Here is a 19,401-nt window from a genome sequence, read left to right as displayed (position 1 = left end):
AACATGGTGAAGAAAACAGTAAAAGATGTTTCTGTGTTTCCAGAGTGACCTTATTTTTGATCAATGATGCAACCCTGTGGAAAGACATACAGACTATCAAACAAAAGCTGCTCTTCTGATAGCACATTCTCCTAACACTATGCACACCTGCTAAAAGCAATAACACTAGTAAAAAGTTCTTTACAAGAATGTCCAAAATAACTATAACTTGAGAGCAACTTCCCCTTCACATACCCTGTCTTCTTCCCATGCTGCAGCATGATACAGTGAGCAGCATGCAGGCCCAGAAAAGAAGTGTGGACCCTGCACGTCTCGCACATAGTAATCCTTGTGACATTTCTCATTTCTTCTATTTTCTAGAACCGTTCTTAGTTTGAGAGTCAGCATGTTTTGATGAACTGATGAGAGTTCCACTCTACTATTCTCTCTAAAGAGGGAACTTTTTTCTAGCATTGCCTTGGATGCCAAGACTTTGCTCCCTGCCCTTGACTGATCAGGTACTCTCAAACACACTGCCTCCTAGCTAGGTACTTGAGGAGCTGGTAACTTAGAAGGGCAAAAAGACAGTTTTCTGAACACTGTCAGTTTTGGGGTTTTTTTTTTCTTACAGGGTTTTATCATTTACCATGGATAATTATGTTTAAAGTCAGTAGCAAAGCAAGACGTCACTGACAGACAGAGAATACAGAAGCAATTGATCTTAACTGTCAGTCACTGACTTCCACCCTGTATTCCAGATGGGGTGACCAGATGAACAAGCAGAACCTATTCCTTTCAGACCCTGGGCAGATTTCACCCTTCAGTATTTTAAGACAAACCACTTCACTTTACCTAAGTAGAAAAGCACTCTCAGAGAGCACAGCTCAGTGATTTTGTAAACCATCTGTGTATGACTACACGGTCACTTCACCTGGGATACAAGACCCTGACTTTTGTTGTTAACCTAAAGTACTACTGATAAATTATGGATTGCCTTTCTGTAAGAACAAACAGCCTTCCTTATTTTTGCAATGGAACAAGACAATCAGAAGGCCAGCAAAATAATCTTCTCTCTTTTGTGTCAGCCAAGATTTGCCAACCTCCAGCTGGAACATATCTGACCATATAAAATTGGGCATGACAAGGATGGGATTTCAAGAGGTAATATTTACTCATGAACCCCAAAACTGAGCATGAAAAATGACCCTATCACTCATTATGCAACGATCTTCCAACTTCATTATATACTAATGCCAGAGGGTGGGCATGTGTAATTCCTACCATATGCATATCCAAATCAGCAATAGCTAATTTTAAAATGGTTAGTTTATTTTTGAACTTTTGAATCTGTGGAAATAAAATAACTTTAAGTATTACTTTAAAATAATTCTAATCTTATTTTCTTTGCTTTTTGCTATTAACTCTTTCCATTTGGTGAGAGGACCTAAGTGATAAGATTCAAGATTATCATAAAGGACTGCTAGACCAGGGTAATCGTGTAATCTAATGGATGTCTGCACAGAGAAAGACTTGGCTATTTTGTAGACTAAACCAGTATTTTTAGTTCTTACATTTCTGCTTTTAATTTTGAAAATATATATTTCCTGAAAACAAAACACCAGAGCAAGGAAATAGAAGTTACAAAAAAATAACCATTGCTGTATTTGAAATTTTGAAGGAGAAAATTTTCGATTTTTAAATGTAAGGAGGAAAGGAATAATCGGTGGGGGGGGGGGGGAAGGCCAACAACAAAACCCCAACAATAACAAAAATGCCTAAAAAGTCTTTGGTACATGTATGAAAAACAGGAAGGAAAAAACAAAGCATCAAAAGTACATGTACTCATTTCATGCTGTGCATAGCCATAAACATGGTGGTTTTTTTGAAATCTTCCAAACCTCATGTATTTGTTAAGCTTCATCTCTGGCTCTTGAAACAGGAAGTCCAGCTGAGCTCTGCTTACATGGCAATACTTTAAATAGGATGCCAGGGTACTGCAAAAACCTGTAAATGCTAAAATCTGTTTAAAATTAGGGAATAGTAAGAGTGTCCAGCTTGAGATATTGCAATCTGCTTTAGCTGAGCATCCCATGTAGGTGCCTGTATAGTACCCTAGTCCAGAGTGACAGCATTAATTCATACTGCTTACATCCCTTATTCCTGCAATACTTACAGCCTTCACTATTACTCTCACCATTCTGAATCCTGCTATGCTAGGAGGCATTATGCTGCATTTCACCTGCAAAATTTTTGTTACAGATGACCTAGGAGATACAAAACAAGGCACAAAAAGAGGGCAGATAATGGAAATGTTTCTTGCAAGTAAGGAAAAATGCTGTAGGGAAATAATTTAGGTGCAAGAGACAAGACTTTTATTGTCATTTTTTTCAGGATATACTGTGGGAGCACAAAGATAGAAACTCAAATTCAGACACAGCACAAGTTCCACTGGAATGGAACACTAATTAACTAATTAGCTTACCATGAATTATTCAACATAATTTAGACAAGCATCTTGAAGGGGCATATATTGCACAAGGATGCTTTACTGTGCCATTTCCCACTCTGTGCTTTGAAAGTTCAACAGGGCACCATACTAGCATGAAATTATTTGACAACATGACTTTTGATAATTTTGATTGCAGCTGCTTGCCAGCACTGCAAAGTAGGCATATTCTTACAGAATTTTGCAACAGATAAATTGCTATTCTAATCTTATGTTCATATATTTTAAAAATCTACTTTCTACTCTTCCATGCATCTCATTCCCAACTAGCAGAATCAGGCTGGAAACAATGAGATGATGTTGCCAACCACCTGGTCTGCTAACAGGCTGATTAACATTAGATACAAATCTAAGCCACTTAATGTTCCTTTAACAGGAACAAAAATTTTGTGGATCAAATCATCTCTGCCAATCAATCAACATGGCTGGCCACTGCCCAAAAGCATCAAAAATTTTGTATTATGGAAAACTATTACTGCGCTTAGCATATAATTGAGATGCATGGAATGACCTGGTGAGTTATACCATGCTACAAACACAATCAAAAAATTGCCCCCTAAAACTACAACATTTTCATTTCTGAATTAGCCTGCTGTTAGCCCAGCAATCCTGTTGTTAGTAAAGATATGCACCAGCTCAGGAGGGGTTTCCCAAAAGCTCTTTCATTCAAATAGCCTTACACAGTTCCTGATTGTCACCCTCAGTACCAGAAAAAAATAATAATTAAGTGTTCCATTTGAAAACTAGATTACAGCCTGACCATGTGCTGGTCTTTTGGATGAAACTCCCCTTTCACATCTAGATAAAAAAACCAATTATTGGAAATTTTGGCCAATAAAGTTCTGGGTAAGATGTACATGCTAAATATAATAAGGTATACCATGACAAGGGGAAAAAAAAAAAAAACAAAACAAACAAACCAAACCAAACCAAACCCCCAAGAATAAATACAGTGTGTAAAAATAGATGGCAATGAAAGAATTGCTGGAAAGTCTCTATGTTACTTTAATTTAAGTGTATTGTTCCTTATATCCATAGCTGATAAATAAAAAGAGGTCTGTTGGGAAAGCTTTTATCTATGCATGCTTCAAAGGCTGTCAGGTTAAAAGCAAAAGTAAGAGTTATAATTCTCCATCTGGGTAAACAACTGATTAGATTCAGCAGTTCCAAGTTCCAGATTTATCGTTCATTTGAAGAAATATCTTGAAATCACACACACACACAAAATCTCTCTCTCAAATAAATGAAAACACATCATAAAATATGAAAATACAACAGTGCTCTATTGCATTCGCTATAGAAGTGAGACTGTTGGTGAGCATTCCTTTCTGGCTATTGCTGATATGCCCTTGGAGAGATATGAGCCAAGAAGCCATTCAGCCACAGCAGCAGACAGCAGTGCTCACAGTGATAGAGGCTGGCTTCACACTGGACTTCCAGAACACCAGTACAGTGCCATATTAATGCCTTCCACATGGGAGATGGCTTGTGAGCCAGGGCAAAGCCAGTAGATATGGCTCATGTCTCTGAGTCTGAGAAGGCAAACTCCATATTTATATTATCCCCATAGGGAAGAATACAGCAAACTGTCTTTCACTGATGCTTTACACACAGCTGATAAAAGAGAAAATCAAAAGAATTTTTTTCTTGTACTTACAAAGCCTTTAGAGTTCTTATCTTCAAAGTACACACTATGCTGTAAAGCAGTAAATGCTAAACATCAAGTCTTAAAGAATGTATAGCCTAATACTTGCTTAGCAAGATGAGGCAGCAGTGGAAGAAAAAGCATAAAAGATAATGATTAATATCTTAATTATTTGGAGGCAAAGTCCATAAAGCCTGGAGTGCTTTAATTAGTCAGTAGAAAAAATAGGGAGCCTCCATTCAGAAAACTTCCACTATGTTGTTCTGTGGTAACCAAATAAAGCTCTCTTCAAAGGTTCCAGTTCTATATATGTGCATGTATGTATATATACACACCCAGATTGTTTCTGCTGAACAAATATTGATTTTGTGCTTTAAATTGTCACTCAGAGCAGAAACTCTGCAGAGACTAGTGCATTCATAGTCCTCAGCAAGCTGGCATGCAGAATAATTGTATCCTGTTTCTTAGCACATTATCTCTTTTTCACCAAATGCAATGGCTCAGGAGCCTTTGTCAGGCTATTATTAAATAAGTACTTCTAATCATGGAAAACCAAACGAGTTTGCACAAATAGCTTTGCTATACTTCTTTCTTCTAGGATTCAAAGAACATATTTTATAATCAAATTATCACATAGACATCCCTGGACAAGCAGAAGGAATGGCATTCCGCACTCCTTTGTAGAAACCACGGTGATTAGCACAACCACATCAGCATAGCCAGAATCACAGCAAAGTTATAATGTGGAAGGACAAGAGAGAAGCATTAGATGTGTTACCACTGTGAGTATCTCTCTGCTGTAGCTGAAACTGATTTGGTCACAAAATATAGTGGTAAGCAGGAACAGGGAAAAGTTAGGAAGCCAAAGAAGTCAATGAATTTTCATAGCACTCAGATCTCCATTAATTTTATCTTTTTTAAATGAAGGCATAACACCAAACACACATGAATCTTCTTTCCCATTGGGGATATAAAGAACAGGAAAGATGGGGTTCCTTCAATCTGCATAACTAAATAAACAGAAAATGTGAGAAATATGAGAACAGAGGATAGAATGCTACTTTTCCTGATTTGAAAACTATTAACAATATTCTTACTGGTTTGGGTTTTTGTTTTTGGGGGTTTTTTTTGATTTTTTTTTTTAAATTAAATCAGTTGCATCTTACATCAAAGAGGAGAAGGTTTTTTGTTGATTTACTGCATCTGTATATCTGTCAGGTTTAAGCTTTCTAAAGTTCCCCAGCTAAATATTATTTGATTGTGCTACCTGGAAAAATACAGCAGCTTTTAAAAATTAAGCTGTCACTATATTTCTGTTCAGTTTCTCCCCCAGTGACTGACTAGTCAGATTCTAACCCCAGTTTTGGGGGTGGAGATGAGGGTGACTATCTTTGTAGAAGCTGCCACATTTCACTTCAATATGTAGCCATGCATTTTTCCAGGGTAAGTATATTTTTTAGAAATTTCTTTATATAATGTATGTTATGCATTCCATGAATCAGTCCAACCTCTATTTTGATAATTCATTAGAAGATGTTATTAGATCTATATATAAACAAAAAATTCAAATTATAATAGTAATAATCACCAGCTTGTCTTACCTTTCTAATTTATAAATTAAAAACTACAATTACAATGGATAAAGGGGGGGAAAAGGGGGAGTTAATCTGAATAAAATATGATCCTCACTGGAATGAACATGTACAGGAGTAGCATTTATCTGTCTGCCAAAGTCATCATAACTGCCAAGGTTCACACCAGGACTACATGAAAGGGCAGCCAGAACCAAAGCTTAGCAGATGTAAAAAAGTCCCCACACAATGGAAACACCAAAGCAAATCACAGAAGATTAAGCAAAAGGTCAGTCCTCCAACAAACTGATGTTCAGTATAACACAGAGCAACATGAATAGTTCTCAAGTAGTTCAGCAACCAAAGATGGAAAATAGAGCTGCTTAGCTGGAATTTCTTTGACTTTTCTCACAACAAGCAGAGTTTCAGAGCTTAAAACCCCTTGAGCAATTGAGAATCTCCACCCTATAGTCAGTGAGCACTACATGATTATCGTGTCACAAACCAGCTCTTCACAAGCTCAAGGAGACCTTCCCACATTCAGCTCATACAGGTTAGGAGATGCTCAACTGGCAGAGCCCTTTCCACCAATGCTGAGCTGATTTTTAATGTGTTTTTCCTCCTCGAGTGTCTTCTGTTCTCAACAGTCTCTTTCCTTTGGATTCCCTGGCTACTTGGGCCATCACCAGGCCACCCTAGCTGTACTTCTGTTCATTACTGAAAATGAGTATGGCAGTGTGATGTGACAAAGTTGTCACTCCTCCACAGCCTTCTTACTCGGGTGGGAGAAGTGGTGCAGATGCTCCTTCTTCCACCTGCAGCAACATTCTATCCCTTAGTATTGAGTAAATTGTTTAAAATATAAATAGACTCAAAGAGACATCAGATTAATTTCTCACTGGGAAGAACAGCAAGTTTCTATATTGCTTATTTTTTGATTTCTCAGGAAGCAAAAAAATACCTGCTTCCATAACTATAACAATTCAAGGGAAAAAAACCCCAACCCTCAGTCCTCTCTATTTACAGTACAAAAATGTACCAAAATGAGTACAAATGCTTAAAGAGGATTAACAAAATAGGATGGATAGGTGAAGACCTGTTGTTGGTAAGTCGATATTGGAGAACAGTCCCCCAAAACCACTCAAAAACTTAAGGAGAATTGATGCTGTTCTTGGATACATCAGTGTTTTACACTGCCAGCTACCTATTACGTGGAAGGGCAGGGCATCATTACAAAAAATATCTTTTCCATAATTTTGACCCCAGCTATATTGTGCTAAGGCAGAAGAGGGGGATACCCACAGAGTAGAATTTTTGGGTGAGGCGGTTGCTGGGTGCTTAAAAGACACTGCTTTTCTTATGGGTCAGCAAAGTATGTTTGAAAAGTGGATATTAATGAAAATTTGCACCAGCATGGAAGCAAAAGAGAGGGTGGAAAACAAAGGTGTATCAGAAAGACTGACAATGTGAGCAAAGATATGCTTTTCAATCTGTAGCAAGCCCTTCATTAAATTTCAAGTGCTTGGGCCATTCTTCACACATCTCAAAACCACATGTTCCCCCACTCTCAACTTTTGATTATAAATACAACTTTCACATTTCCCTAATGTCGAGTAGCTATTACTTTAGGCAAAGTAGTACTTAACGGCATTCTTGAGTGTGTGAAATTTAGGGTAAGGGGAAAAATCATCTCATTTTTTTTAAATTTCCAGCCTTGTTTAGAGTAAACATCAGTTGTCTCATCAGCTGCTATTATGACAAAGAATGTACTCCAAGTGCACAGATGTGGATCCTGGAAACAAATTAGGCCTAAAAGATCTTTTTCTCCTTCTTTTCATAAAAAGAACTAAAAGGCTGAATTATGCACTGATTTTAATAACAAACAATATTGGATGACATTTTTACTTGACAAAGTGAAATTTCTTCCCAACTGTTATTATTTTAGCCTGAGGTTTTTCAAAAGCATTAACCCATTAGTAACTGCTATATCTTCAAGCTGAACTAAAGTGTAAGAGAATACATATGACTTGATCGAATGTAAAGTACTTCCATCACACCCTCCGAGGAATTTAATAAGACTGGAATACTCAAAAGTATATTCTGCAGGTAATCTGATTTCCTCTAACTGTTTACACCTAAACTCTAAATTGTAAACATCTAAATTGTAATTGTAAACACCTAAACTACAGAGGAAAAGGAAGTGCTCTAGCCAGCCTTAAAAGCTTATATATATTGACAGTTGGATATTACAGCCTGACATGAATACTTTCTAGGTCAATAATCATTTTCTGAACATATTCAAGATATTGCTTTAGTTCTGAGACAATATCCAACACTGTTTTCTGCATATAGGAAACTAAAATATTTATAGCATGTATCACAGAAGTAAAAGACTTACATAAATCATGATTTTTTTCCATTTTTGCCCAAGAAGATTTGGCCAATCCTTCATTCCTTTCTCACCTACAATTTGCTAATTGCTCACTTGTATCAGCAGCCCCTAAAATAATAGAAATTTAAAGACTCTAGTTCATTAAAAACCCACAAATTTGCAGCTACTTCTATTCTACCTAGAGTCTATTGTCCCTGAGGCTCAAACACTGGTCTTGTTCATATTGAAGTATATAGGCCTTTATCAGGGACAGCGAGGCTTATGGATACCATAATTCTCTATGGGAATTCTGCATAAGAGGTTTATCTCTGAACAGGGTTTGGAAAGAGTAGCAAACTGATCAAAGCCCAATGAATATCAGAGCATAAAAGCAAAGCAATAGAGATGAGAGGAAAACACACAGGGGGTGTGGAAGCAGGAGGAAAAATTAAATGCAAGTACATCCCAACTCAAATCTCCTAAATTTCCAAGATTGCAATCTTATAATAAAAGTAAATACAATTATTACTTGATTAGCATTGTTATAACCAGAATTATAGTAAACAAATATTATTTTAAAATAACAATTTAAAAACAACACTACTTTTCACTGATCTTCCTTTCCAATCATCTCACAGATACAGCCCAGTATTCCTGAGGCACTTACAACTGCCTAAATTGTCTGTTAAGATGAGCTATTCTTATGCCTTTTGCTATGACTAACAGATTCGCAATCAAAACAGAGCTGCTTATTCATGAAAGGCAGGAAATCATTTTTGTCCTCCTGTTTTGCTTGGGCTTGGGCATAACTGATGAATGAACGCATTTCCTGAATTAATAGTTACCTACTGTTTGACTACAGTCAATAACTATATACATAATATTGAATTAATTCATAAATAAAGGACCTTATATAACTATTACATATTACATACATTTTATAAGTTCAAGCATGACAAGTATTTTCACACTAGCTATTGCAGTCCCTGTTACTGTAGCTCAATTCCCCCAACAACAAGGAAAAGATATATAAAAGAATGTGTTTACATGATATTTCTCATTCCAGAGAAGGATGCAACCCTGGATTTTGATGCTTTTCTATCTGCAAAAATCAGGCAATTCTATAAATTAATATTTTCCATATTTCTTAGGTATTTCTTTTTCACATAGCCCTTTCCCTAGTAAGGCACTATTAAGCCAAATATTGTCGAAAAATGCATAGCTCTCAACAACACTGGACATAGCTTCCTTTAACAGCATACTTCTATAACTTGACCTCTCTATATTTCAAAATATTCTGAGTATTCTGTCTAACCAGATGTTTATTTAGAAAAATGCACCATGTAGCAATGTCTGCTTGTCACATCAATGAAAATTTTGGGACATTGGATAAGTCATTGTATCAAGAATATTTATAAGAAAAACTCATACTTTGGAATATTTTTAATGCCTTAAATGTGAAATAGCACTGTCCTTACATGTTCTTTTTAGTCATTTGGTGGCAGTATTTTCAAAGCATATTCAAAGCTTTTCTGCTGTGTGAAAATACTGTCTTTAACTCTTTATTCAGCACTCACACTATAAAATTCACTCTTGCTCTGCCCAATAAAGCTATATTTTATACCAGTAAATTAAAAAGAGTAAAATATAAATTGTTTTGTGGACAGTACTGTGAAGGATCAACACTGACCTCAATTCCTTTGAGTTCTGTTAGATTGCTTTAAAGATGCTGTATTGCAAAACTGGCAGATCCAGCACCAAACACAACTTCTCTTCCCCGGGGTCTCTCCTTCCCACTCCTGTTCAAGCAGAACACTGTCCTGCTGAGAGGTGTTTAACTACAGCACTTCCTATTTTCAGGAACATCTGTGTTTTCCTTTTTTTTTCCTGCAAACTCCCTCAGAACTTTACAGTAAACGGGAAACAAACCCAGTGTTACTCTGAAATTCAAAAATATCAATACATTCTTGACCTTTGCCCATATCAGGTATGCATATACACATTACAATACTAAGCATGTATAGATAAATATTTGTATAGAATCTTAACACTTTTTTAATCTAGAGCAATAAGAAGTTGATAGCAAAATAATTTATGAACTACTATAATAAACCAGGATATGGCAAACTCATAAAATAATTTCAACTAGATCTTGGATAGATTGAATTTATTCAAACTGACAAGATTAAAATTTAAATATGTCCCAGTTTCTGCAAGTCTCACTGAGAAAAGCTCAGTGAAAACTCTTCCAAGTTCAAGATGACAGCTTTCCCATTCCTGTGTGATGAAACATATCTATAGATGCACCTAAACTATGGGAAAAATTCCAATATAACATACTGTAAGTTTATGACGACGCTATTAAAGCAGCAAGAACTGGATAGGTCAAACGTCATAGCATTTTTGTTTTACTGACACACCGAAATGTAAACATTTACTCTAACAAAAATAAAGCCTCATAAGCTTGTGAGCTTAAAAAGATACTAGTAAAGATATTGCAGAGCAATAACATCAATCTTTATCACAACAGGGTTATGTTTAAACAAACCACCTATTTAGCAGTATAATTTAACTACAGCATTATAATCCCTGCATATATTATACCAATTGGTTATTTTATTGCAGAAGAAAACTGTGGTCTTTTCACAATTTAAATAGAACACTGCCAGTTTCAGTAACACTTGTTACTGCACATAAATATACAGTCCAAATTGAAAAAAGAAAATAGAAATTTCAACACAAGAAAAAGAATAGCTGCAAACAACCAAGGAATAATCTCTCTGCCCCTTACCTTACACAGATATTGAAACCCTGTACAAATTGTTAATGATGATCATTCCTGCTTCTCAATAAACAAGGCCCTTGAGAAGGACAGCATGACCTTAATAAAAGCTCCATCATCATCTTCATCTGAAGAACTGTACAACACCCATTGAACATTAAATTCCATTTTTATTTTCACCTGGTCATAAATGTAATACTTTTTTCCTTTCTACATTTAGGATGTGGACTTCTGGATACATTAGTTAGAAGCTATGACATTCAAAATATGGCAAGGAATGAACTAGAGGTCACTCTAGAAACATTTCTTCAGCCTTTCTTCCCAAACAAAGCAGGTCTGATAGACTTTTGTCAAACCTAGCAAGGGCTGTCTACACCCTCTTTCTAACAGCACCTTCAGGTGGCACTTCAGATGCCTTTGCATCTTCTCAACAGGCACAGGGTTGAGCCTTGAGGAGTTGGGGTAGCAGCCCTGGATCCATCATTATCACTCAGCAATCCTCCCAGCAGAGAAAACTTGAGAGTTCACTGGCTCTGAGAGATGTCCTGTGCAGAGGGAGGTTGCTCGACACAGTTGCTGTGGTCTGGGAGAGCTCAGAGGGTCTCACTTTGGGCTGCTACTTTTAGAATCACAAGAGAGGTGGCTTTAGTCATAGCAATCTTCCATCCTGGCCTCAATTCAGGTCAGAAACTTAATTTGATAATGAAAATAGTGTCCCATTTGGGGTGATATTCAGGCAAGAAGAAAAAGTTTCCAAGGCTGTTCATGAAAATCCAGGTTCTCATTAGTTCCTGGGAACAGACAGTGCTTCTGAAAAGCTCCAGAGGGGCTTAGCCCAGGTGCAATTCATTATGGCCAATGTCTAAAGAGCATTTCTCAATCCACGGCACAGCTGGGGGTAGGGGGAAATGCACCACCAGAGGAGTAAAGCCAATCATTCAAAAAACTCAAGAAGCCAGGAATTAGATACATTGTAGAGGCTATGCTTGTACTCAAGGAAAGCAGATTGTAAGGAAAGAACTGACATTTGGTTCAAGACTGGGCACTTTCTCAGGACTGGGAATGTGTTTTAAGTCAGCAAAAAGAAGCAGAAATGCAGCAACTAACAACCAGCAAGTTGAGCAGCCCATAGTAACACCTTTTTGACAAGGACAGCACATTATTACCACCAAAAAGTTCAGCTAAAGTGATGTTCAACAGCACTCACAGCTCTGGCAAACAGCTTTACAGTCAACTCAGAACAAGTATAATGTAAGATTATTTGTACACAAATCCCTCTTAATAACCATTTTCTTCCAGCATGTGGTCCTTTCCCTTGGCTGGCCACCTGTGCAGTCATTTTCACTGTATTTCTGAATCCAAGAGACAAACTTGGGGTCATATTCTTTAAACCTCTAAGAAAAGGCATTTTCTGTCATCTCTAAGGCTGCAGATCTTACTCACTAGAAAACTAGTATTTATCAAATCACATCAAAGTACTTGCAGACACCATAGACCGTTGTCTTAAGAGTCTGTAGTTGTACCTCAACTCTCAGCCTTTAAATCCATTGTGAACAACTAAATAGCTGTTTCTCATTAATTTAGTATAACTTATTTACATGCATGTTATGGAAAGCACCACTACTCAATTTAAAATCCATAGGATAATTCTATATTTAATTACTATTTTCTAAACCATCTATGAGTGCACTTATGCAAATAACACCCCTTGTAAAACCTAATGTCTCAGTTCAACAAGAGGCATGTGTTAGCTACTGAAAACTCTAGGCTGAGTGAGAATCCAGAGGTGGGCAGGCTCTGACTGTGAGATGAGAGCACTCAATTTGCAGTAAGCATTTGGAAGCATCAGTTTTCTTAATATGAAAAACTTTCTGGGTTTATTGCCTTCTTTGTTTTTTTGGAGAAGAGATGATGACTATTAACTCAGGAAAAAAAGGTTTATGGAAGTCTGTCCTTCTAAATGCCCTTCACTTAAATCTATTCATTTTTCCAAAGCCACAGTAACTCATCTTTAATGTACATTATGATATCCTTTTGACTTACAAACATAATGTAAGCATTCCTCTGATTTTCAGGGCCAATACTCATCTTTTCTTTCAATTAAAATTACCCTCAGACATAAGACATATTTTTATACACATAAATTAAAAGAGAACACAAAGTAACTTGTCATGAAGTGCAATAAGGTTGCAAACAACATGGCAAAACCACCAAAATTACTACTGCTATAGTTGAAAGTCAACATAATTTTACAATTTACAAACAGAGTCTCATCAATTAAAATTTAAAATTTCTGGCTAAGCTTGGCTTATGTATATCTTTTTTCATTCAAATCGTGTCTCTCTCATATCCTTCCTCTTTTCCTTGAGAAATAGGTATTTTCTATCTCTACAGTTCCCTGCTTGTCACAGTCATTTTCAATGACCCACACTTGCCACATTCATGCCTTAGAAAATTCAGCACTTTCTGTAAATTTCCTACACTTGGGCATGATCCTATTATCTTTGTAAATTAAATGTCAGTCTGTCTTTATCACAAGCAGTAAAAAGTACTTTTCCTGCACAATTTCTAGTGAGTTAAAGTGTGTCTGCAGGTTAAAAAAAATATAAAATATACAAGTCTTCATTCCCAGCTTGTGTAAGTCAATATATACTTGATAAGCAGTCATTTATGTTACATTTTGGTCATTATTTTGAACTGAGGAAATAGTCTGCTGCTTAGACTCAATAATAACTGTCAAGCTCAAATTCCTTTAGCAAAAAGTTGAATTTAAATTTGGCTCTGGACCAAAAGACCTCTGGAAATTTCATTCAACAGAAATCATCCTATGATTTAAATTATGTTCTTTTTATTTCTTGCTTAAGTCACTTTGGAGATGATTGATTGAAGTATTTCTCATGGGATCAATTTTGGTTCAATAAGGCTATCTATTTGAAATGTTACATGTTGAAAAACAAGAGAAACTTTGAGGCCTTTTAGTTTTGTAATGGATGATAAATATTTGAGGCCATCAGTTAAGGATATTCCAGAGGTTTTAAACAGACATTATGAAATATGAAATATTTCACCTTAGCAGTCAGAGATAGTATGATATAGAACAAGAAAAAATTTTATGTGAGAAACACACACTAAGACCCATTTCAGATGCACTAATGCATATTTCAGTGTAATCTGAATTGCATAAATTCCTCACAGACTTCTAGATTCTTGGAGAATAACATGCTTTCCTTCTGACATCTGTATGAAGCATTTTGATGGACATTAACCCTTTGAGTGCAGAGCCTCCCATACTAGACTAGTAAAACATCTAAATACAAAGTTTAAAACCGCTAGGTTAAGTTGATTGATGTACAAAACAAAAACAAGACAAAAAGACCACAAAACCTGAGTATTCAATTACATCTAGCTTCCTTTATGCTTTAAAAATAAAACCATCCAAAAGCTATTTAGTTTTCTGTGATTCATTAAATTAAAAAACAATGGCAAAGGTTTTAAATAGTTTCTCTGACTAGATAAACTGAAATGTACGGAGCATTTTCTTAAATGTTGTTTTGTTTATTAGAAGTAAAAGAAAAAAGCACTCTACTGATTTTCAAGACTTTATGAAAAAATGCAAATATTTCACAAAGCATGAAATATTTTTCCTCAGAAGCAACGCTCCTCAAACCACACAATTACGGAAGTTGGAAAGACCTCAGGAGACCTCCAAACTTATGCTCAACACATGCTTAAAAATACTTAAAGTAGAGCACATGACAGCATACCTTCCTGTAAAGATATTGGCAGGATTCAAAACTCAGCTGCAGAAATTTATCCTAAGAGGAGCAGGTCTTCAGCTTAAAGCTTGTTCTGCTGTTGCAGATGGACACCAAGAACAGCAATAGCTACATTAACACCACTTACAACCCATAATGGGGGAAGTCACTGTACAGGGAAAGGGAGCAGGGGAGAAAAGGAAATATGAACCCTGGACACTTTTAACATAATTCTGTGTGCTTTTCACCAGAGCTTCAAAAGAAAGGGAATCATTACAGCTAAAACTGAGAGCAGCGCATGAGAACAGAACACAATACTTATACATGACTCAGGCAGCTGTAGGGAAAAGACACGAGTCTTAAAGGACTTCAAACTTCAAAATATCTTATATAGTTCTCTGTATGAAACTTAATTCTGACAGCATTGCTGCAAGCCAACTGAACTTCATTCCAATTCCTAAGACATAATTCTAAGTTATTATTTAGTTACCAGCATCATTTCTATACAGCATTAAAATAATCTCCATAATGCTGTAGAAAAATACAGATTAGATAATTTTTCATTTAGAAAATTTGTGTGCATATGAGAGTAGAAAATGAGATATTTTTAATTATGTGTTAATTCAAGTCAGCTCTTCTTACAGGATTTCCCATATGTGCATATATTGCACACTTCTCTTAAGTAGCCTAATTATCTGAGTCCAGGTTTTTTTAAATAAAGTGGTCACCAGAGAGAAGAGTGAAGACATGAAAGTACCATCATTATTACACTTAGTCCAAAAAATACGAAAATTATTTACAGTTCTCTTTTCTATGCTATAAAGCAACAGAGCAAAGTATCCTTTAAATAGAAATGAAGTTCAAAGAATAAAATTAATTTATTTATGTGAAATTAATATTTTTCTCAAATCTTTAGCATTTCAGATGATTGATATCACCATAAAATTAACATACCGTAAGAACAAGCCTTTAATTAAATTTTCTCGTTAAATTAATTTTTTACTGTTTTTTATGTTTTCCATTATCAACATACCAGGGGGGCATTTTCAGTCTGCTTTAGTAGAGAAAAAAAAATGGCAATAGAATAATGCTGTCACTGAAATACCATTTACTCTGAAAGATTGTTTTTATGATACTTTAATTTTATTCTGAATCCAATCTGTTTTAATGTTTCTGCCATCTCAGTTTCCTGGAAACAGATATAAATGTGAAGAAGGTAAGCTCAACATGAGGAACTACTGCACCTGGAGTAGTGCTTAAAAGCAATTGACTATAAAGAATTGAAAGAAAGTGAAATTTAACACATTTTTTTTATTTTCATGAACTAGCAAAGATTATTCACACACACTTAGAAACAATGACTATTTCAAGAACCGCGCAGGAGTTACCTCTCTTCGGAAAACAAACTCCGTGAGCAAGCATGCCCACTCTCGCTAGGAGGGGTGGCACTTACCTAGAGGAAAGTTGCTGTTAACAGTGACTTAATCCCACAAGAATGACCTTTGGATACAGCTGAGGCATCAAAACCACCAGTCTCCTAAAGGAAGCTATCCTGCTTGTCTCTTTTCAGTCTCCAAGTAGCTTTAAGTTGTTTTAGGAGGTTTTTAACATCCTCTTCAAATGTTTCCAAAAGAGCCTTGGCTGCCTACCTCTCCATGAGTATTAAACAAGACAGAACCTAAACAACTAGAATACCACACCAACCCAAAGGCATCAAAGAAATCTCATTTATATGTAGCTACCATCACAAGCACCTGGGAAGAGGTTGCCATAAGTACTGACAGCTGTCTAAATAGGAGAGCTCACTATGGCTGTTGAAAGAGAATCTGGCTCCTAATTCTCAAAACCTGGCAGTTATTTGTCTCAGAGAAGGGCTAACAGGCCACTTGATGGACACATGAAAAAAGTTAGGAGACAATCTAGCAGACCGACACAGGCAGCTTATGATTTAACACTAGAACATGGAAGCCCATCAAAATGGTTCCAAATGGGGTCTTTCTTTCATTCTATTCTCATTGTTTTGGCAAAGCCTTCATGTCACAGTAATGTAGGTGTTTCTCCTCACCATGTGCCTCTTGCTGAGGGCCACCTACTGCATCATGGCCTTGTGGTCCCAAGTGCTGCAGAACTTCCAGGAAGACATCATATCTGCAGCAGTACTGCCTTGCTGAATTTTTTCCATGGAAATCTGAGCTAGGGCTGTCTCTGTGTAGTGCCAGAGAATTTTTCATCTTCTAAAGATTGTTAACAAGCAGGAAATGCAGCTCTGAGCATGCTGCCAGCATATAAAAGAAAATATAGTTGGAAACTTAGCACCATAAGAAAGAAACTAGTAAATAGATGGCTATTGTTCTAGAAGAGATGGCAATCTATACGGCATATGGCAAGAAAATTGGATGGAAGCAGATGCAATTTTTAGAGTGATACACCTAAAATATTCCAAGTTTATTTACAGCAGACAAAGGGGAAAAAATGCACATTCAAAACTCAGAGAAGCTATATGGGTTTTTGTTTAGCAAGAGGAATTAAAACTGCCATGTTGGCAGTGTAGCATGATAGATCTTGCTACAGTGGCTCTGATAGTGCACTCAGAGTGTATTTTGGTTTAGAGCTAGATTTCTGCATTTTATGCATGAGTTTAATAGTCCAATTTTAAATCCTCCTTTTTAATTCTAGGCAAACCTGATTATATGACTGCACAGTGTCTGCCTCCTACACTGGAAGAGAGCTACATTCCCTAAAGGAGGAGATTATGACTGCACATAAAAACCATTACAATAAGAAACATGTGGTGAAAATGGTCTGAAAAATAGCAGATGACAAGCTGTTGTCAGCATTGCCCAAGAGTGACCCTCCCTCTGGAGGGATGATCCTTAATGACCATAATTAGGAAAAAAGCTCCTTCATGAATAAGGTAACAATGAATTAAAGAATTTTAATATCTTGAATTATGAAAGGATATTTCCAGCTTCACCAAGTTAGGGCTCAACTTTTAGAGCCACAGAGAATAAAAGTTGACTTGTTATTATGATAATAAAATACTGTCCACAATTTGGATAATTATTGAAACACTTTGACAATACCCTGAAAGGAAAGACAGAATCAGCGCACGTAAACCAAAGACATGCTGAGAGATTTTAAAAAAACAGGATCATTATGATTGTCAGAAAAGGGTAGTTTTCTGTTTTCTGCATATTCTCAAACCCACAGACTTTCAAAGCACAGCATTTCCATACTTCAGATGATCAGAACAGCACTGAACCTGTAACTGGTATCAATAAATCCACACAAAAAAGTCAGCCAGGACTGAATCCTTTACTGAGACCCATTTCTCTCATTTTATAGCTTTTATTTCTACAACTGCTACTGTATTTTGCTGCTATTTTCCTTACAACACTAATTTTAAAAAGTGGTACCTAGGGGTGGAAAGGAAAAATAAGAAAAGCAGATGGCTTTGAAAATAAAAGGGTAGCCTACAGAAATAGACAAGGCAAACAGCACTGGGAAAAAAAATACAACTAAGTTTAAAAGAGGAATCCATAACTGAAAGGAATCTAGAGAAAGGGAGAGGGCATGATTACAAATAAGAACACAACAGCTGAAATTAATCAGATAAACCATTCTCATTGTCAGGATAATAATAGGATTTGCTATGAGTTGAGGTGTCTCAGTTGAGAATTTAATTTCATTACAATTAAATTTTATTTAAGTTTTTGGATTGGCAATCTAATAAATTTCAATGAGTGCTCTTTTTTAGAGCTCTTTTTATCAAAACTTTTTATATGCAAATGTAAAATCAAAACCTAAAATTAATTCTTATGGTGTCATTAAAAATAAAGGCATGATACTCCAAAATTTTTTTCCACCCGTCTGCCTCCCCTAAATCTAAACTCTAGCTACCTGTAGGATAAAAATTATCAACAATCACTGCCTATTATAGATTTTTGTTCTTCATATAATACCTCATTCTCCCAACTAAATTGTCTGTTTAGCAGAAATAGTAATTTACAGCTAGGATTTCATATTTCCTGATTGTCTTCCCTAATAAATCACTGATATATTGAATACCAAACAAAGAGAAGATACATCACTCACAATCACCTTAAATCTTTTATTCCACTGCAAGTATACCATATTGGCATAGTTATTAAAATAGATTACTGCAGAATTTAACCAACTTTTTAAAAGGCATAAAAGATCCCTTAATAAAAATACTCCCCCTGGTTTTGGGGTTTTTTCCCAGACTTTTCAGCAGAAACAGTTGTTTATTTTTTTCCTAAGTAAAGCAAATTCATGTTTAAGGTTTTCAACAACTCAGATAAGGGTTAAGCTTGTTTTAGAAAAAAAAGCTTCCAATTAACTTTCTAATGTAATTCACTTCACATTTATTCCATGAGTACTGGAAGTTTGAACTGTTTTAGTACATGAGATAAGGTCTTAAGGAAGAATATGTATCATGTTGAAGCAGTAATGACAAATTATCCTTTTCCTTTCAATAGTACCATTTTCAAACAATTCTTTTTTAGTGTTCAGTGTTAATCTGAAGGAAAGTTTTAAAATGCTTTCAGTATTCCTGGTGTCTAATCAACTGTACTTGTAGCATGACTCACAGTCTGACTACTACTGAGGCATTTGTCCTTCACCCAAATCATTCACTAGATGACACTCTTGTATTACAGCACATCCTCTTGCCATGCAAGACATCAAACTAACTCCTTATAAATGAGAACATAAATTTTAATGAAAATAACTCAAGAACAGGCTTTATATGTTCATGAAATTTTTTATAGAG

The 19,401-nt window shown here is 35.9% G+C and overlaps 1 protein-coding gene across 2 annotated transcripts in view; it reads right to left on the bottom strand.

Moving 5' to 3' along the window:
• The window catches only part of FSTL5 (follistatin like 5), a 385,396-nt gene extending 369,072 nt beyond the window's left edge, over window positions 1–16,324 (bottom strand). For both annotated transcript variants that reach the window (XM_066186047.1, XM_066186048.1), the window contains exon 1: window positions 16,063–16,324. The gene's annotated coding sequence lies outside the window, so the exon portion shown is untranslated. The remainder of the gene's footprint in view (window positions 1–16,062) is intronic.
• Between the last annotated feature and the right edge of the window lie 3,077 nt (window positions 16,325–19,401).

This window comes from Chamaea fasciata, unplaced genomic scaffold (assembly GCF_029207755.1).
Source record: "Chamaea fasciata isolate MVZ Bird 193981 ecotype frontalis unplaced genomic scaffold, bChaFas1.0.hap1 SCAF_6, whole genome shotgun sequence".
Classification (NCBI taxonomy): Eukaryota; Metazoa; Chordata; class Aves; order Passeriformes; family Sylviidae; genus Chamaea; species Chamaea fasciata.
This window is presented reverse-complemented; position numbering and strand designations above follow the sequence as displayed.